Below are 21,785 nucleotides of genomic sequence, written 5' to 3'. Positions count from 1 at the left end.
TTTTCAGAATTTCCCTTTCCTGCCCATTGTAAACATGATCTTTCCCTTTGCTCTGAGCTCCCCCCTCTGGCATTCATGGTATATTTCTCTTCTATTATTACAAACTTCAAAGCTCCTCTACCATATTATTTTTGCAAACCCTCTAGACTGTGAAGTGATGATGGGGCTGCTTTCATTTCCTAGAGTTTGGTGGGTTGTGGATTAAGGAATGCAGAGGAACTGTCTGCAACATTTATTAATTTTTAATTCAGTGCAGCAAAAATCGGAAACTCAGTGCACCATTGGTGTCTTCAAAGATACTTTGGGCTTTTTTAAAACCACATTTGAAGGCTTGTGTGCCCAGGCTGAAATGAGTTGCCTTTTCACAGACCTCAGGGTTATGCTGTCATAATAGAGAAATCCATAAGGCTCTTTGTTTTTGTAATTAAAGCTTTATCCTTACTGCTTTTTTTTTAAAAAAATTGTTATCTTTGTTTAATGAGTCTGATTGCTGTGTATCGTAGGTAAACTCCTAACTAATGAATCATATTTTCTTTAAAAAGAATATTGATAATGCCCAACTTATTTAGCACTGCTTAGGAATGTGATATTTTAAAGCTTACTTCCTTAGAAAACAAAATCTCACTCTTTTAAGCACCAAATGTTGTATTTTAATGTCTTCAAATGGAACATTTTGTACAATATATTTCTTAAATTGGGTCTGTAGGGTCGGAAAATGTTTTCCTTTACCTTCTTAAGGACCCTGGGTTGGTCTGAAAATTAAACTGAAAAAGACAAAGTTAACAGGAGAAAAGCATACAAATTTATCGAATTTTCACATGACACGGGAACCCTTATATGGAAATGGAAGACTCAAAGACATGGTGAGACCTACTTGCTTTTTTATATTGGTCGAATAGAGATAGTTGTAGAAAAGTGACTAAACTATGTGAAGAAACTAAAGGAAGATAAGGATTATTTTAACAAGGTCTATTTAAATAGAATTCTCTTGATCTCAATTTCTCATCCTTGATAAGAATGTACTTTCTGGTATAGAGAGAACATCTTTCATATAAGAATTTCATCTTCTAAGATAAAGGAGGTCAGAGTGTTTTTATTGTATTTGCTATTTTTCAAGTTCCTTTAATTCAAACTAGTCAATATGCCAACACGGCATATTTTGGGGTGACATGCTCTGAACTCGGGCCTTTTTGTCGTGAAATACTGAGCACATTTAGACTTTTCTTGACGATTGAAGGGCCATCATTTTCAGCCTGGTTAACTAATGCTTAATTTGAACTCTGCAGCACCGCCCTTTATCAAGTGCGTTACGGTGTGTCAGAGCTCACCTTTTCGCCTACACAGGCATGTACTGTGTTGCGCCCACTTTGAATGAGCTTCAGACTTTTATTTCTTTCTCTGTCACTTGTCTGTTTTTCATGACATCTGTTTTTCCTCCCTTGCCGTGTGGCTGTAGGTTATCATGTATATCTACCGCTTCATTGTGTCCATCTCAGGCAAGCCTTATCTTCTAGGTTGCCCAACTGCCCTGTGGAGTCTGGCCCAAGGTGGTTAAAATAAGTAAACAGAGAAGTACTCTCTAGATTTTGTAGCATAAGTAATTTTAGCTATGGAGGTGTCTCTTTGCTCTTTCTTTCCTGTTCATTAAAGTTCTCACTGTCCAGGTTGCCTGATAAATAAATTAGGTAGTGTCGTGCTAACAATGGTAATCAAATTATACCTAAAGCACCTCTATTGTAGCATTCTCTCTCCTAATCCTATCCATCCGCATTTTTATCACTTGAGTTTTAGATTTTCCATGGACATCCATTTCTGGGGAAAATGTTCCTTATCCAGTAACGTGTTAATTTTGAGACGTATCTAAGTTAGGTGTAAAGTGTCTTCCATTGCTTGTTATGCTACCTGGATTATGTGAATGAGTAAGTGAATGGATAAGTGAATGAATAAACCTGCTTCTTTTGATACTGAAGTGGGTTTTTTTCGTTCAAGTCAAATCCTTGGTTAGATTTTTTTTCTGGTATTTTTTAAAAGTAATATCAACTATAGTCATCATGTTTTACATCACATTCTCAGATCTTATAGCTGAAAGTTAGTTTGTACCCTTTTACCAACCTCTCTCTGTTTTCCCCAACCCCCAACACCTGGCAACTCTTTTTCTATGTTTCCGAGTTTGACTCCTTTATTTTTATTTTTATTTTTGATTCCACATGTTAAGTGATGCCATGCAGTATTTGTCTTTCTCTTCTGGCTTATTTTACTTAGCGCAATGCCTTCAAGACTCATCTATGTTGTTGTAAATAGCAAGATGCCCTTCTTTCTCATCTCATAGCCGAATAATACATTCCTGTGTGTGTGTGTGTGTGTGTAATGTATACTACAACTTCTTTATCCATTCATTTGTTGAACACTTAGGTTGTAGCATTTTTGACAATAGACAAGATACGGAAACAGTCTCCTTGTTCTTGTCATGCCTTATTCCTAAAGGTAGTAGTATTAGGGCGTTTAAATTATCTCAAACACCTTTTTTTTTGTATGTGTATTTTGTTTTAAAGAGATAAACCTTCCTCTTGCCAATGTTTTAAGAGATTGATGTTCACACCTTTCTGAAGAGTTTTTCTTGGCATCCAGTCCAACTGAGTGGCTGTGTCACCTGAGCCTTCCTTATGTCCCCTTTCACCATCTCAGCCCATGTGCCCACACTCGCCCATCCGTCCACCCTGAGCTTTGCCCTCCGAATGAGAGGATCTTAAATTGGACTCTATTCTAACTGGCCCCTTTAGAGCAGAGCTATAGTTACTCATATAAATGATATTGCTTTTGGGTCTGCTTTCTCCTTTGTTCTGCATTTGGCATTAAGACTCATAAATGACAGAAAACCCTTTCCCCGTACTCAGGACCAGCACCTGTTTCTTCTTTGTCTCCTTTTTCTTGAGAAAAGGCGGTGTGCTTTCACCTCATCTCCCCCGATTCTAACATTCATGTTTTGAGGGGAAGTCTACTGGCATAATCCTTCTTTATTAAGACCTTAGAGGTCAGTTTTAGGGATTTGATCAGAGGACTAGGACTGACCTGTGAAGTAAACAGCCTTTGTAAGTATCTTATACCTTTCCTATATGTGAACTGAGTGGCTTTCAATTTAGTTTAATCAGTGTGGTGTTATTAATATGTACTACATGGAATGCGTTATGCTGTACTCAAAAAGATACCCCAAAATGAAGTCCCCTCTTTTAATTTAGCTTGTAGGAAATGAAATATTTAGCTTTTTTTTTTTTGCTTAAGTTTATAATTTTTTGAGATGTTTTTCCATTAGCTTTCTGAAAAGTATATGCCTTTATGTAAATTTGCCTGTCTGCCCTGTTTATAAATTAAGGATAAATTAATACAAATATTTTAGTGTTTGACTGTGGATGGGGGTTGTGTTGCTATGTGTGCGTATGTGAGGAACTTCCATGATTCATTAAATTATGTTATAGTAAAGGTAGTTTTTTAGGATTTCTGTTTATTTTTGGTTTCTCTTTAAACTTAGCATAGTCTCCAGAAATATACATTAAAGGATTTTTTTTTAAGAAAGTACCGAGACTATTTGTTCACATTTATAATACATATTGTACTTTATTTTGCTTTTATTTTATATTTTTCACATCTTCTATATTTATGTTACTCAAATTTTTAGGTTTTTATTCTGATATGGTTTATGATTTAATTATCCACTAGACGTTCAAATATTTAAACTTTGCTGTTACATAGAGGAAAAAGAGGCTATTATCTCCTTTGTGGTACAATTTTCTGCTCGAAAAAAAATGGAAAAGTTTGGTAGCGTTCACATTCTGGCTCATTGTCTTTACACATGTTCAGCTATCTGGTGCTCACCTGCCGTTTGCTCTAAACTTGGTGCTAATGTTGGATAGTGAAGAAAAATGCCTCTGGACTCATGGCCCTCACCATCTACACGGGAGAAAATGTCACTGGTTTTACTTTACCCCTAACATTTCCCATAATTTCTCTTTGTAATCATTTTAAAATTGATAGAATTACTTCATTATCTAATTTTTTTCCTCCCCCTCGAATCTTCTGTTTCCCCATTTTGCTGTGGTATTTCCATAATGATGGTAAATGACTCCTGAGCTGTGTGAGTGAATTCCCTTAAGAGGCTCAACTTGCCATCGTCTGGGCTACTGATTGGTATGAGTTCAGTTTCGTCAAGTGTTCCCCATCTGCTTTTTGTCAGTCGCTATTTTTGCAAAGTCTTCATTCTCTCTAATTATACAAATATGTCTTCTTCATTTTCCTTGTCAGAGACAAATGAAAAAGAATTTGTTCAGTTTCCGAGCTAGTTCATTTTTAGCAGCAGCATCCTTTTCCTACTCTTTCCCCCGCCTTGATAATTTTAAAAACTCGTCTTCTCATGTCTGACTTATTTGGGTATCAGGAATTAATTTGCTACCTCTGATTCTCTAATTTTGAGCTGACTGTAACAAAGACTTTCTACCTTTCTCTATGTTTAGTTCGGATCAGTCTTCATAGATACTTGAAGAGTTATTTGTGAAACTACATTAGGTGTTTCTTGTTCATTATCATTTTTCCCAAGAGAAATTTTAATCTTGTGTTAATTATTTAATTATCCTAATTATGTCTCAGATGGTGCTCCTGGCCTCTTGCACACTGATGGAATTAATCCTTCATCCCAGGGTTTCTCAGAGTTCCTGGTTCTTTAATATTTGTACATTTATGTTGAAATGGTTCTTACATTGGTTCATAACTAACTTCCCTTTGTTTTTGTTTGTTTGTTTGTTTTGCCATTGCTCAAGTTCTGTCTCTCCTCTGTCCAATGCCCTACATTCCTTAGATTTTATTTACTTTTTTTTTTTTTTTTTTGTGATTGCTCCTTTCTTTTCATTGCCTCCAATATAGGTAATATTTTCTTGTACACTGTTCTCAAACTTTAATGGCCATGAGAATCACCATGGAATTCTTGTTCAAGAATTGCTGGGTCCCAGGCTCGGAAATCCTGATTCATCTGGTTTGTAAAGACCCTAGATGTCTGCGTTTTTAAACGGCATGTAAGAGGTTTTGGTGCGGGGTCCTCTGGCCCCTGCTCACGGGGTTCTTTGTTACCAGCCTTTACCTCAGATACGACAGCCAGATGTTTCATCTCAGGACATTTTTTTGCAAATTAATTTATAAAATGCCTACTATCTGCAAGGCACTGTGTTGGGCACACAGAATATCTAAATGAACAAAATGGACTTTGCCCCTGATTTTGCACTGCTCACAGTAGATTGACTTTTTTTCATGTCTTCCTCATCTCAAAAAACTTCTTTGATTTCCTGTTGTTTACATATTAACAGTGAGTCAGTTCTTCAGGATTTTTGCTGAGGGGTTTTAGAACATAAGAGCAGTTACTAGGAATCAGGAGACTTAGAGCCCTGGCTCCCCCCAAACCCCCCACTGATTGTGTGTGTGTGTGTGTGTGTGTGTGTGTGTGTGTGTCGTGTGTGTGTGTGTGTGAGAGAGAGAGAGATGGATGAAAGGAGGGATATTAGATCACTAATGTTCATTTCAGTCGGTGTTTGAATTTCGGTCATGTTCTCTGTCTTCAAGGTCTTCAGTCAGAGTTAGAGGAAATATACCATACTTCATCAGTTCTAATATGCCATCATTTTAAGAGTCCTTCCAATTTCAGAGATGTTAAAATGTGAAATAATACACATCATATAATCAAAGAAATACTGTCTATATGTGTATGTGTTCGTATTTATGAGGATAATGATAGTACACAAAGCTACCTTCTAACTACTGACACATAATTACCTAGGACCAAGAAAGATGTGTCATTGGTCTGGCACTAATGAAAGAGTCGGGATTTATTAAGAGACATAAAGTCTGTAACACAAAAGAAGCAAAGATGAAGTGGGAGACTATCTCTCAGCCCAGATGACCCTTCCTGTGTTTCTCCTGAATCCTTCTCACTATCGAATTGTGGAGTGTGTAGAGATTTCTAACAATGAAGTCATCAGGGCGACTATAACTCAGTGGGTAGCTCTTCCATCCATCACTCAGTTCAGACAGCTCAAAGAAACCAAACTTAGGTTAGCACAGTGCTTCTCATGAGTTACAGCCTCTTTATTTTTTTTCCTTTTAATTAAATGTGTTCATTTAAGAGCATTTTTAAAAACAAGTTTAGCGATCCAATTGAATAATCGCTTGCAACCCTCTCCCAACCCCCCCACAGACTCATACTTCATTCCCAAGTCAGGGTCTTACAGAGGTAAGACCCTGTAACTACCTTTTACACTTTTCAGAAAGTTATTCTCTTCATGTTTCTACTGAGTCTTATTGTTCCTGGATGGTATATTAAGGGACACAGAGCTTCGAAAATACTGTACTTTTATGAAGACTCTCACTCCGTTATTCTTCACGTCTTTTTATCTCTGCCCTTAGCTGCCCGCTCAATTCCTCTTCCTTTCAGGCACTTTTAGCCTTAGAATTAACTTCTCCTGCTACATTTGGTCACCAATGTTCATGATTTGACTGGAAGTATTTTTAGTACTACTGGGAGGTTTTAGTTGAAATCTCTCATTTCAGACGTTGTAACTTTAACAGCTAGCAGTAAATGCCAAATAAGTGATATGGACTCGAAGTACCAGGGGAGTTAAAGGAAAGGAGAGATCACTGAGTTTTTGGAAAATGCTTCAAGATAGGAGTGGTTTTACAGATAAGTAAGCCAGTAGGACTGGAGAAGCAGTACCAGAGACAGGAAGGTAGAGGGGCGGGTGGGGGGAGGGTCAGTACTTAATGGACTAGCACAGAGGGTCTCCATGTAAGACAAAGGAGAGAAAATCCTTTCTAGGGAGGTTTGGGCTGGGTCATTGGAAGGTCTAGAAATCGCAGCTAAAGATTTTCAATTTTATAGTTTATGGAGTAAGCATTTCTAGTATCTCAAAAAGGCATTTATCATTGTCTAACAGGCTTCAATCAGCCAGTCATTAAGGATAGGGCTGGGAATGGTACAATGAGGCTAATTCTGACTAAAATTGCTAAGCCTTCTTGTGTGCTGTATGTGCGTGTGTGTGCGTGTGCATGTGCACAAACACAATATACGTACTAGTGGATGTTCCTGAGATGGGATGCCTTACGCAGAGTGGAGGGGAGTACAGCACTGCTCACACACTTCTTGTGAGTAATGTTAGAAAGCTGTGAAACGAAATTCCGACCACACGGTCTTTTAGATCTGCCAATTACTGATGGTCATCCCGCTGTCAAGACTTGCCATAAGCAGTGGAGAACGATTGGAGGGTTTTGTTGTTATTGTTGTTGTTTTTCTTTTGTATTCTGTGTATATATTTAACCCTGGAATTGATACTATGAAATTATTGTTTTAGAAAAGAGATTCCGAATGTAATTTACATGATGAATTGGAAGGGGTAAGACTCAAGGCCAATTAAAAAAGACCCTTTTGAAAGTCTAGCATGAGATACAGAGGGACAGAATAAGGACAGTGAGAACAGAAGGAAAGGAATGGTTATTAGAGAGGATGTACCAGGAGAATTTATTCACTTAGCAAATTTATTATATCCTGAAGATTTATAGTCGAAAAAGCCAAAATGTCTGCTTCAAAAAGCCCTTACTGGTGGGCGGACAGACACTTGAATTGTGATCGCAGGATGTGCGTAATGACAGAACACTGACGGAGTGCGGTGGAAACCGAAGGAGGATTCCTCGGCTCAGGAGGGGACGGAAAGAGCTCAGGAGGAGCCTGAGAGGGGTGGTGTTTGAGTATTTACAAGCTACAGGGAAGAACCTCGTAGAGAAAGAGGGGTTTATTTATGATCAGGGGGAGAGAAGGGAGAATTAATGAAGTGAAATATGGAGGAGGTGGGAGTAAATGGATTTTGATTACCATGAGAAGGCATTTGAGGGACTTGAAGATTGGCTGGATATCGAGGACAGAGGTAAATCAAAGCTGACCGAGTAATCAGTTTTGTGTAACTAGAAGAACACAAATGCTGGTGCTATTTGTAATAAAGAGAAGATGAATTGGTTTTACACCCATTTGAGTTTGAGATGATGGCAGTTCAATGGGAAGCTTGTAGCAAAGGTTGATAAGGTTGACCAGTGAAAGATAAGGGTGAGCACCATTGATCAAAGAGTGTAATAATAACAATAATGTCATCGGCAATACTAAGCGCATGTCTGTGAGAGTGGCCGAGCGAGGGGCTGTAGTTGCTGTGGGAGGCGTGGAGCGAGCCGTAAGAAAATGTGCCTCCCTGTCGTGGTGGCGCCACGGCGTCTTTCGCAGGTGGTGTGTTTTTCCAGGAACTCGGGTGTGAAATGAGGTGGAGGCTGGACCTGGAGTGGGAAGAGTAAGTAGTGCGTGAAGCAGAAGGGTGGGTTTCTGGAGATGCCAGCGGGGGAGGCCCAGCACGAGGGGAAGATGGACAGTAGACACGCCGGTGTCTCGGTCAGCCGTGTGCAGAGCAGAATGTGGACTCATCTCTGGTTTCTTCGCCAGAATGCAGCTGGTTAGTCTTGGATGGAGTGAGAAATGAGGCCTGTAGGTAAGCACTTGGTCCGTGAAGTGCATAATAGTGGTGGAAAATGGAATACCGGAAGCTCCAATGGGACCTTTCCCGTGCTCAGGCACAGGGTGCGGAATCCAGCCCTGGGCGAGTGTGTGTCGCTGCTGCTCTGCAGATTCAGTCGCACACCTGCTGGCTCGCCTTTCTGGGGACTGTTAGGGGAGGTGTAAGTGGCCTTTAGGAAAGGATCCCCCATCTTCCTGGCTATGAGGGGCCAGAACCAAGCATGGTACCTAAGGGCCCTGGGGCTTCATCTTTATCTCTTAAAGTTACATTCCCAGGGAGGTCAGCCAGAAAATGCCCCCCAGAGCAGCATGTGGTGAAGTGAGGCGTTGTCTTCTGTGCACAGAAAGTTGAGTCCTGAATGAGGAGAAAGAGGCAGCCGCATTCAGGTTTGGAAAAGGGAGTGAAGGACTTGCATTTGTGTTTGGCCATACTGAGTTTGTGGTGCCTGGGAGACGAGGTGTTAAGTGGCAGTGGGCGCATGCTTCTGGGTGCTCAGGAGAGAGGTCTGAGCTGACAGACTGGGAGGTTTTAAGAGATTGTATTTTCAGGTCACAGGACTGGACGAGATCTCGAACTCATACTCTTTGAGGGTTCTTTTTAATCATGTCTATTTGTCTACAGATGAACTGCATAATAAATTCTTATTTTAAATAGAACAGATATTTTGGAATTAGGTAGACCTTTATGGGCATGAGTATGATTTCGTGTGTGTGTGTATATATATATGTATTTTCATGTTTCTGGATCACATGTATACTGTTTGCTAAGTTCTTCCTACCTATGTTCTCGATTCAAACAGATAGCATTTCTCAAATTTTAACAAATCTTGACAAATTGAAAAATTTCTAAACTCATTATAGAATCTACTGAAGTGTGCATATGCAGTCATAGGTTTCTGATCTTCAGATTTAATAAGAGTCCCTGAAATCCCTCTCTTAGTAAATATTGTATTTGAAAAGGATTGCTGGAACATGTATTAAGTTAACACACATCTGAGGTTCTAAAAGCCCTGAGAGGCAGGAAGGTGTGCGCTCTTTCTCTTAAAATTATGTGTAATAGGCTTTGGGATAGGAAGTAACTTGTCAAGGGCAACACAATTAAGGATCGTTGGTGCTAGTCTTAGAGCCCAGGGGCCTAGTTTGTGCCTCGGCTCTGTTCACTACCCCAGTGGTTTTCTGCTCTGGCTGTACATTAGAGTCATCTTAGGGAGTAAAAAACAAACAAACAAACAAACAACAACAAAAACCTACTATGCCCAGGCCCCCACTCTGGAGGCCTGGACATCGGTTTGGTTTTTTATACTCTCCAGGTGATTCTGATGTGGAGGGGTGGTTGTGAGCCGCTGCCCTATACCAAACTGCCTCATCAGGAGCTGTGTTGATATCACATGTATTGGCTCCTTAACTCTGAGAGGTGACTGAGCTCACCAGGACACTTTCTAATAATGTTAGTAAGGAAGGCCTCTCTGTTCTTTCCAGTAAAGTTATGGACACGGCCCTTCCTCTTACTCTCACTGTTTTTCCTGTCTGGTTGTGAGCTTGAATGCATCACACTTTCTTTCTCTGTCATCAACATTCTCTGCTCCTGTACCTGAGACCAGTGAAGCTGGATCAGTCTCTTTCTTCCCTTGGCCTAGTACAGTTATAACTGCAAATTGTCGATAAAACTGTTTTATCATTTAAAAGGGGACTTCGTCCGTTTTAAGATTGATTGATATGCTTTTGTATTTTTTGCTCCATTCTTTAAGTTATAAAACATTCTTTAAGTTATAAAATTCTCTTTGGTGACTAGGTGGTGTTTTGAATGGATACTGCCAGCTTTTAATGCAGGTGTGTCTGTAAAATGAAGATGGCGTCTTCTCTCGTTTGCTTACTGTTAGCTAGTGAACACATGCTTGCTTCTAGCTTGGCTAGCTTAGTGCTATTCAAGGTGTGGTTCTAAACCAGCATGAGTATGTGTTTACTGTTACCTAGCCGTAACGAAATTAAGTCCAGAAATTGAGCTTGAGCATTTAGAAACTCTTTGTAATTGGTCAAAGTAATTTCATTCTCTTGAATTGAATAATAAAATAAGAGCTTGGGTTTTGTTCATCTCTTTAAAATTCTACTCTTTTGTGTTTTATAAAAGTAGCTAAACTGATCTAGTTAACGTAGAGCCATGGACTAGATTTTGAACCCAGCAGGAACTAAGAGGACTGTGGCCACCCTACTTTTTTCACATGAATAGTGATCATGTTATTGATTTGGTGCCGTTTTGAGGATGTAGAGTAACAAACTGTCAGGTGGTAAACTTCACGTTCTGGTGATGGGAATCAGCCTAGAATTCAGCCTCAGTTTGTAATATAACTTTCTAAACATGTTTTGGACACTTTGTTTGCCACCTGTCCTCCTTAGGCTGCAGTTACATGTCCATATGTTTATTTAGCCCTTCGAAGACACAGGGCCATTCTGGCAGGTTCAATGTTGGATTTTTAACCATGAGTCAAGAACTAAAGTGGAAAAATTGTTTTCAAATGGCTCTGGCAGCTGATGTTTCCATTTTTAAGTGAGTCTGGCCAAGTCAACTAACCATTTCATCATTTGTGAGATTCAGATATATTTTGGCTCTGCACTGTTATGTTCTAGAAGATACATCATTTTCTAAAGCATATGGAGGCATGAAAAACATCAGTGTTGACCCTTTTCTGTTTTAGGCAATCAGAGACTTCTGCTTGCTTCTTTCCCAACCTCAGTATATAGCTCTTACAGGTGAGAAAGGAAGATTGGTTCATTCTCTGTTCTTCCCCTAGAGGCCACCGGGAAGTTCCCTTTTCCCCTTTTTTCTTGTATTATTATTTTCTAAGATATGCTCATTACAGAAATTTTGGAAATAATGTTCCCAGGACCTAGAAATAACTGTGTTCATATTCTAGTGGATATCTTTCTCCAAATATTTGCTTCATAAAAAATCATAAAATTGCCCTCATATCAGAAATGCAAAATTCTAGGCCCTTCTGTAAGCCATTTTATTCTACTTACATTCTATAAATGTAGTTGTGTGTTCATTAGACATATATAGAAAATAGCAAAAACCAATAAAGTATAAAATTTAAAAATCATCCAGAATCCTACATCCCTGAGATAATTTTTAACTTATGTTTATTTACTTTTGATTTTTTTTTTAAGCATAGTTGAGTTTATATCCTAAGTATTTTTAAGCATACCTAAAACAGGCTTAGTTATAGGACCTAGATGAGCAGAGTTAATTTAAAAAGCTAATGATTAGGTCAGTCAGTATGAGTGTCAAAAGATGCCAAAACTTATTTCTCAAGTTCTACGCAAAAGATGTTATGTTGCTCTACGTAACTGTTCCCTTTTAGAAAGAAAAATACACTTTTTATTTAGTAGTTCTCCTGAAATATTGTCCCAAATGTGTTTGAAATGGTCGAACCACTATTAGCAAGTGATAGAAAGGATAACACTGCGGTTGTCTCAGGTGTCCAAATAAAATATTTAGACTGTGGGTCAAAGTAGGTGGTTGCAGGTGGATGGCGGGAGAGGCACAGGTCAGGGAAGCGTCCTCTGGCCACGCCTTGCCTTGAGCTGCGGCGTGCCCCACTGTGCTCAAACCCATGGGGTTACTAACATCGGGGCTGGGACAACCTACCAGTCCTTTTGTGTCATGACTTCTTATGCTTTCAATCCTAACTGCTACTCATCCTTGGTGGCCTAGAGTATGTCTGAATACCCTCCCTCCCTTACAACATTGTGGGTAGAATCATGTGTACCCCCGAAAAATATGTTCAAGTCCTAACAACTGGTACCTGTAAATGTGGCCTTATTTGGAAATAAGGTGTCTGCAGATGTAATCACGTTAAGAGGAGGTGCCGCTGTGTTAGGTGGGCCCTGATCTAATAACTAATGTCCTTAGAAGAAGAAGGAAATTTGGATATAGAGAAAACAAGACACAGAGAGTATGCCACGTGACAGTGGAGGCAGAGGTTGAAGTGATGCAACTATAAGCAACTACCACAAACTAGGAAGCACCCTCTCCTAGAACCTTGGGGGAGAGCGCGGTAATGCCAGCATCTCGATTTCAGACTTCCGGCTTCCAGACTAGGAGAATAATTTCTGTTGCTTTAAGCCGCCTTGTTTGTAGTAATCTGTTTCCGCAGCCCTAGGAAACCAACATACTTCCCAAGAACACTGGGTACTTACTTTTTGAACTCTCTCAAGTTATGTTTTCTGAGCTTTTTAAAATGTGAGGAATTTTTTTTTTTGTACACACTCTTTTTCCTTAATCATCTGGTGACAGTGTTCCATAGCCTTATATAGTGTTACAGAAAGTATAAAGCTATACTCATTTTTGTTCTTTTTATGAGTTCTTTATTTGGCCTACTTTTTAAAAATTTGCATCACAAATTGAATCTAATGAGATAGAGTCATTTCATTGTCAAAATCTCCACCACCAGTGTGTAGCCTCTTGTTTTACTCATGGCATTTTCCCCTCAAAAGCAAGAAAATATACTTCGGGGTGTGTGCATATGTGTTCATGTGTGTGTGTGCGCGTGCACGCACAGGTGCACCCATGTGCACACATATATATTTTTTAAAGTTGTTCCTATAATTCTTGGATTGAATCCCTGTTCTCAAATCTTTATATCTATCATCTGTTCTCAGTCTTTTCAATCTTTGTTATTTTTTCCTTTCTATGTTTGGGAATATTTCTTAAATTTGTTTTTTGCATTTCTGATTTTACTTTACGGAATTTAAATGATTAACTTATTGTTTTTATTGCAGCTTTCTCTTCTGTTACAGCATTTTTATTTTTCTTGCAATTCTTCTTATCTTTCCGTTATCCACTTTTAATCTTATCCTGGTATCTTTTCCTTTCAGCCTGTTTTCTTTTTAAAGAGTTCTTTTACTTTTGGAAGAGGCCATGTGTTCTTTAAAGCTACTGAAGTTGCCAGAATTTATTGAAATTTTCTTTTTTCTAGTTTCTTGAAATTTATCTCTTGGTCCCTTTGCTTTTCTTGTTTACTCATTTTTAATTGAGAGGAAGTTCACCTAGACCCAATGTTTGCCAGGTTTTGGAATATGAAGACAGACTCTTAGCTTATTATTTAAATATTTGGGTGCTAATGAAATCATTTTCTTAGTTTTACTGCTAAAAATCAATTTCATGTGTACACCTGCCTGCTTAGTTCCTAGTTTTCACATAATGCAAATCTATTTCCTTGAGATGGAATCTTCAACCTCCATTTCTGCCTGACTCCCTGATACATAGAGAGTAGATGACATATTAAAATAAACATAAGTGCATCTTCCATGATTGTTTTCGTCCTTATTTACAGTCTTTTATGTAAGAGGATTCTATTTGTCGGAGCCCCACTGCCAGTCCTCTCCTACCTGCTAGCACACTGTTTCCCTTTGACGTGCTGTTTCTAATGGATGTAGACAAAGAAGTGCTCGTGTGGAGTGGACAGCAGAAGGGCCAGGTGCTTCGCAGGTCACCCTCTGCATAATAGTGAGTGGTGCGCAGTTTGGGAGGGTGGGAAGGCTTTCTGTACCTGCTTCCACGTGAGCAGATACACTTCCCATTGGTGCAGCAGTTAAACCATTAAGTTTAAACCAGAAAGGTGCAGGTTTTAACCTTGTCCCATCAGCCTTGTATTTCATGGAAAATATCTTAAAGATTCTGGCAATAATTGTGTGTGGACGTAGATTTATTTATTTGTTTGTTTGTTTTTGGTCTTTTGCACTCATAGGTTTTTTAGAGAGTACGTGGGACAGATTGTGTGGGGTACTACTAGCCAAATGCCATCTTAACATTTTAACTGGAAAGACTGATATTCTCATTTCTCCTCATAGATTTCCTACTGGCTTGTAACTTAGGGCAAGATCTTCTCTTAATCTTATTTCCTTTGGGTTTAAATTTGGATTTTAAATAAATACACTTAACGTAAATTAATATAAATATTTAGATAAGTTACTAACATTTTACTTATTAAGATAACATTTTCTTTCTTGCATTCTTGACAAATGAATTTTTCTTTCATTCGTGTGATAGATTCATAGTATTTAAAATGTTTCACTTTTTTTCCTCTTTTTTATATTTTATTCTCAGTCATCCCCAGACATATTTTGCTTAAAAAACCTTGAGTCAGAGAAAGCGTTACAGGGATTTGAGATGGTGACTACCCATCAATAAAAAGCCATGCTAAGGACAGAATGAAATGGACCCCCAATTATGATTTTTTTTTCAGGAAGGCCTTCGGCGTGTTGCTTGATTAGTGTTTTGATTGGGTACACCTGTGCATCCCATACCTAAGTGACGTGGAAAGAGGTCAATGATTTTGAGTTGAGAAGACAGAGCTATGTCCCAGGATGATCCCAGAGAGTTGGTGCCTTTCTATTATACTTTTTTTTTTAATTGTTGTAACAAACACATAAACTATACCATCTTAAGCATGCAATTCAGTAGTGTTAATTTGTTCTCATTGTTCATTGCTTTTAAACCTTTTTCTTCTACCATTGAGAAAAGGCAAGGGTCTGATAATTAGTCCAATGTGCTGTGATTTGATGAACAACACAGTTTTTTCTATGAAGTGCATGAGAAACAAGGACCAAAATAGTCAAACACACACATAAACGTACATACAATAAAGAAATATGGTAAATTTAAGAAGGGAGGGAAGAGGAATAAAGCTTAGATTAGAAATGGTCCCTATAGGCAGCAGTATCAGTACATACCTCATTTCCTTGATTTAAGATACTAAGAAGTATAAGATTAGGAAAAAAAGAAAAAGTACCTTAAATGTGTTTATCTATTTTTAAACAACTGTTGATAACTTTCTAAAGATATGTTATAAACTAGCCTTCAGCTCTTGCCCATTTCACATGTCCAGAGAAGCTAATGCTCATCGATTCTAGGTAATAGCCTTTTTTTTTTTTCTCAAGAAAGTTATTTTTAACTAGGTTGTGTTGTTTCCACCATTATGGATTGTCGACAGCAACTGACAGTGTAAGCAGTGTGCAGGGTGGGAACATGTTCTCAGTAATAATGACAGACCAGCCATCAGAATGTTACACATGTGAACTGCTAACCTTTGTGTTTGCCCTGAACAAACGAGCAATATATGGACATTTGAAATATATGTCTGTTTAACATTCTGTTATGTGAGGTTATTTCTATTTCTGTAGTCCATTTTGTATTTTTTTTGCATATGAAAAGTAACTTACAATGGCATCACCAGTTGTTCATCAATCTTCCCCTGTTATGTAAAGTCTGCCTGTACCCACCCTTTGTCAGTCTGTAAATTTATCATGACACATATACATGGAATGGATTGTTACCTTTTCTGGGGGGAGAATAAACCATAAATATGAACGAGGCTTTAAAAGAGCCTAACATAAATCACTAAGAAAAATCTGTAGTAGATGGGAAGAATATAAAAACCACTGTGAATTATAAATAATACATTGGGCTATAGAAGTCATTTTATATGAAAGCAGAAATATATTCTTCCTACAATAAGGCTCAATGATTTTAATAACATGGGTTGACCAGATTGTACATAGAATATAGTACAAAGTTCTATAGTAAAAATTCTTGGTGATAATTGATAGCACAGAGCACTGAGGCTTGCTTGCTGTTGAAGAGTGTGTTTTGTGTACTGCTATCAGCATATTATCAAAAGAAATCTTTACTTTTTCTTTTACCTTTGCTTTTTTTCTCTTCATGAATTTGTGTGTCATCTAGGAGCAGGGTCCATGCTGATCTTCTCTGTATGATTCCAATTTTAGTATCTATGCTGCCGAAGCAGGCATTAGCATTTGGATTTTTAATCCTTTAAAAATTGAAACTGTTGAAAATTTTAAACACTATATTTTCACTTAATTAAAGTGTTTTCTCTGAAATTAGCGATTAAATTTATAAAGCATCCAGAGAACTCCTTAATTTTTTTTCCTGTTGTGCCTATTTTAACAAGACTTTCCAAGGAAAGTAATTATGAACATGTAAGTTAGTAACCTTTTAAACATGTATTAAAGAGAATATTCTTTATACTTAAAGGTATCATCTCTTGGTTAATCAGTTGTTTTAGCAAACTTTTTTTGCTTTAGAAAATTTTCTTTATAGTATACAACTCTTAGACAATTAAGAGTAATATGTTACATGTTAAATGCACAACTTTATTTTGAAAGTAGGATGATTTCTTTCTATATAAAAAGTGCTTTGTTCATTTTGGAATTGAGCAGCCTTTGTGCAGGAGATGAAGAAAAAGTATAAGACCATGCTCGTTCTTAGGTGCTTCTTAGTTGAGATCAAACATATTTTTAACAGCACTGACATTTCAAGACAATATATGATTAAGTCCTAAATTGTGTGGTTCAGGCTGCTTTTAAATGTCAATCTTAAAGAAAACTAAAGACAGGCTACTATTACATTTTTACCTGTTTTCACATGTAACTGAACTGAAAACATTATTCATTTCCCAAACAGATTTCGAGATGTTTTCTTTTATTTGTAAAAAAAATTTTCTTTCACTCTGAAAGAACTCTTTATTTTTATATTTCGTATTAATGTTTTATATTATACTTTTAATTCTCCAACACTACCTTCTTTAAGAGGATTTGCTTTGGTTCATTGTTGGGCCGAAGGTTACAAAATATAAAATTTCCTCCCTGCTAAAAACAGAGCATATTTCTAATGTAGCAATATGCGATTATTATTTAATAGGAATATTATTTTGCCAACTTTCAACTCATCTTTGACAAAGCTGAGGAATATCACTATCTAGATGTCTGTTATTGATTTTCAGTTAGAGTATCTTGACTGACAAATGAGGAAAAAAAGGCATTTCTTAAAGTTACGTTTAGGACCTTTTTTATTATGGAGAGTTCTAGGTTTCTTTGAAAGGTGTTTCGGAGTTGATGAATCTGAAAATTCAAGTAATGTGATTACACACACACACACACACACCCCCCCCACACACATGCAGGCGAGCTAGTGATTGTCCAGATAGAAAAGTACTCACTGCAAACTGCATGTTAATATGCATAATTGACATTTTATAGATTTAATAGGTTTTAATTTACTACTATTTGATTTAAAAATTGAATGATTAGCTATAGTCCTAGCAGTGTTTTAAGCAATAAAAGAAACAATTCCGTAAAACATAAGCAGTGCAACTACTTCCTTCTTCGTCATGTCCCAAAGTATAAACATATTATTTACCTATGTTATTTATTAATTTGAAGATTATTGATTATAATAGCCTTACGCTCTGAGAATCTAAATTATAAAAAATTATTATGCGAGCTGCCTTTTTCCTTCCACATTGGGCTAAACCGGAATGTTTTTGGTTGCTATGCTACATTTTGTATTCAGTCCATGGAAGCTGTTATTTAAAGGTAAATACATGTTTTTTAGTTGAAAGAGAATGCAAAGAAAATGAAAGCAACTGTATCCCGGCCTATACATTGTCATTAACAGTTCTAATTTCTGCTTGCATGTTATTGTAAGTGAATTCTGGAATCGCTGTAATTTATGAGTCACCAGATTCTAGAGGGGTCGATGTGGCTAGAAAATGTTTAGGTAATGTCTTCATGGGTCTGGAAGAAAGAATAGCTGTTCCAAGGCCAACAAAATAGGTACTAATTATTATATCTTCACTGCGTAAGTACATCACACTCAGGAATTGTAAGTTCTATTGCCTTTCTGGAACATGTCATCATAATTTATGTTTGTGACCATGCCATTTAACGCCCTCAGAAGGGAGAGAAACTTCAAGATGGAGCTACTCTGGTAGAATGGGTAATAATAAAAAACTGGATTCTCTACTATCTAACCAGTGTCTCATGTGTGAGAAAATTTTGGAGATGACATAGATTGAGGTCCACAAGCTTCTATGAGCGGTGCAGAGAATCACCTTGTACCTGATGGTAGCTGTGCCTTCCCAAGTTCTCAGAAGCTGCTACTGGGCTCCAGCTGCCGGCCGTCAGGTATCATATTGCCCAGGATAAAGGACATGATAGGTGATTTGAAGAACTAGGTCACTCCACATAGTGGCTGAATGACAAATTAAGGTACTTAGGTAGTGCCTACCACAGGCCAGAGACTGTATGGAGAACAGAGCTGAGCGCTACGTCAGTGGCCGAAATCTCTGTCCAGTGCTTTCGAATGTACACTTTTGGTGCGATGTTTATAATATTTAGTGTTATTTGCAGTGTTATTTGTGTAAGCCAACAGAGAAACTAAGTGCTGCGGTTCAAAGGAATGGAAGACCACTGAGCATTGCTTTGCTCCTTCAGGGCATAAACTGTCCTATGCATCTGTGTGTGTGCAGCGCCCAGCACAGTGCTTTGCGCTCTTAAATGCTTATTGAATGAAGGGAAACACCAGTGAGAAGTTGTACTGGGCCTTGAAAAGTGATTGAATTTGGTAGCAGAGAGCAGTGAGATGATTTTTCAAGTTAGTAGGACTCTGTGGATAAAGGCACAAATATTGGAATGATTTTGAGACAGACACACTTGTTTGATTTTGCGATGCCCTGGAGAGGTCAGTCTGATTAGTGGCTTGTGGTGGATTTTATGGTGACAGGAGGTTGTTTTCAAAGACCAGTTCCCGGGAATTGTGTTCTGTCTTTACTGAAGCTTTGTGCTGATTATCTTGTTGGGTAAACCTCCTTGAGGAGAATGGGATACTAAATGAGGCCAGCCTTATGGATTTCATCTGCATAAAAGCCATTTCCTCATATGAGATTGTGCGCGTGCGAGCGCACACGCGTGCACGTACACACACACACAGTAAAACTCAGTGTAAGCTTCTTTAGAGAAATACAAAGGAGAATGAGACACTTTTCTACTGAGAAATTCTGTCTCACAGACTAATCTCAGAAGTCCTGATCACCTGCCTTAACTGTGTCCTGTGGGTCACTCTGGGGGCAGGAATAAGAAGTAAGTGCCGAGCTGAGCACGCCCACCTCCCTGCAGCCTAGAGCTCGCCACGCTGGGCTGCATCATTTTCTCACTCAGATTGCTTATTAAACGCCTTGTTGACATGTAGTGGATTGACCCAATGTAACACTCTGAAACTTAATCTTCAGGAAGAGGGAGCTCCTATTCTAGTTTCCAGTTGATATGTCCCAGTGTTGTGCCAGTTCTTGAGAGGCAGTCACAGGTACTGCTAAATAAAAGGACCTAACTTTAGTAGAGGTATTTTCCGAAAAGAACCATTTAAAACTTCTCCCTTTCCCTGTTTCCCACCTTAAGTTGGCTAACCCATTATATTGTATTACTTTTTTCACTTATGGATTTCTTTAACACAGAAGCTTCTATAATAAAATTGAATTCGGATCGTACAATTACTAGAAATAATTTAGTAGTAGCTGTGGCTCTGGTAGGAACACTGAAAACCCATGCTTTAAAAAAGTGTGCTGTAGGTACTTTGTATTGAACAAACACTGAACCTTTCTCAGACACTTAGAAGGAATAAAAATAAAAAAAGAATTAAAAGCATAATCGGAGACAAAAATAGACAAATAGTAGGATTGTAGAAGGAATTATTTTTTTCTTCCATAAGTGCATACTTAGCTTAAAGAATCATTTATTTTTACTGGCTAGATATTACACTCCATATATTTTCCGATGTTGAGTTCTGCAGTTATTTTATTCTTCTTGGTCGTCGTTATGCTCAGCGGTGGTGGTACCTGGCTCCTCTTATGCTGGAGAATCTGAGATTGAGTATTAAAGCTGGAACGAGGACCTGACCGAGGTTCAGGATCTGTCATTTATCCTATTGCAGAATACAAGCACTCGCAAATTCTGTGAAGTGCACTCCAAAGACATGGGTTTGCTTTTCAACTGTGATGACACTATAATTGATCAAATATATTCTTTCAAAGAATCATAAATTCTTATTGGAGTTTGAGGAGATGTCATGTTCATTTGTCAACATGTCACTCCAGGGACACAGGTGCAGCAAATTTATGGCGGAAGCACCTCGTGTTTCTCCTGAGCCACATAAATATGAAGCAGACTTGATTGAAGACGTGTGGCTTTAGATTACTCCTCAGATGGAGAGCAATTAAGATCTCCCTGTAGAAGGCATTTCACCGTGAGTCTCAGGTTTCTGAGCAGCGTAGGCAGGTATCAGGTCTGAGGGGACACCAGAGGAACTTTTGGAGACCTGCAGATGCTGTCTCAGAAAAGAATACTAAGGGATTTCTTCTCTGGCAGAGTGACTACTGCACATCTTTAGTCAAGTGCATGATTAACTTTGACATTTGAAAATAGAACTTCATGCAAAAATAAACATGGTACTTCTGCATCTTTAATTAAGGTGTTTAGTTCCTGTCAAGGCTGATCGAGTCCCCTCCCACCCCCCACCTCCCCACATGAAGGGCAATATATTCTCAACTTCTGAAATTTTAGAAACCTGTACTTAACCTTTAATCGTCATTCCATTTACATGGAAATCTGATTAACAACTTTTAAAGTTCATGAGCTCCTGGTAAATGCAATTAAGACCTTTTTGGAGTTTGTTATTAAGAGCTGGCATTTAAAGAAGTCTGGGACCTGGCTACTGTTGCTGTCTTCTCCAGAGCAGGCTCTCTTAAGCAATTAGCAGAGAACAAGAGGTACACGAATTGTACTGTATCGCTTCAGAGTTAACACGGTTGGTATTTAGCATGCTGTCTTTTCCTTTTCTGTGACTTGCTTCATGGCGTGAGCTTGTTACTGAAGGGTAGATTAGGGGCAAGGATAATTAGATGCCCCTGTGTCAGTTTTCATATCTGGGGGAGTGTGGCTCAGTTTCCCCTCCCTCTCACGTCCTGAAGTTATGTTTACAAACATTCACTCTCACTTGGTGAGGAGTCAGGTTAACCATCCTACCGCATTGCACTTTATCGTGTCTCTCTGCTGGATGTAGTAGTTGTTCTGAGAGTTAAAATTAAAAGATATGAATTTCAGAGAAAGAAATGATTCAGGTATACAACTTCTTTGTAAACTCATAGGCATTTCAGTGTTCAGACATTGCCCTTGGGGCGTGGAGGCAGAAGGAAGGAGTTAAATATGTTGGAGTGGGTCGAGGTAGGTTGCCAGTGATTAACAAACTGTGGTGTGCTGTATGAAAAATGGGGGGTGTATAGCCACAGGATCCTATTGGACCGTATGCAGCCAGTCTGGCAGGTTTTTTATACTTGCTGATAGAATCAGA

The 21,785-nt window shown here is 38.3% G+C and overlaps 1 protein-coding gene and 1 non-coding gene across 3 annotated transcripts in view; one reads left to right on the top strand and one right to left on the bottom strand.

Moving 5' to 3' along the window:
* Positions 1 to 21,785, top strand: part of EXOC4 (exocyst complex component 4) — a 632,532-nt gene that overhangs the window by 141,265 nt on the left and 469,482 nt on the right. The window lies entirely within an intron of this gene.
* Positions 16,287 to 16,393, bottom strand: LOC118610862. The gene has a single exon (XR_004954124.1). It is a non-coding gene; the product is annotated as a U6 spliceosomal RNA (small nuclear RNA).

Source organism: Rousettus aegyptiacus, unplaced genomic scaffold (assembly GCF_014176215.1).
Source record: "Rousettus aegyptiacus isolate mRouAeg1 unplaced genomic scaffold, mRouAeg1.p scaffold_m13_p_13, whole genome shotgun sequence".
NCBI lineage: Eukaryota > Metazoa > Chordata > Mammalia > Chiroptera > Pteropodidae > Rousettus > Rousettus aegyptiacus.
The sequence above is the reverse complement of the archived record's forward strand: the minus strand, read 5'-3'. Positions and strand labels throughout refer to the sequence as shown.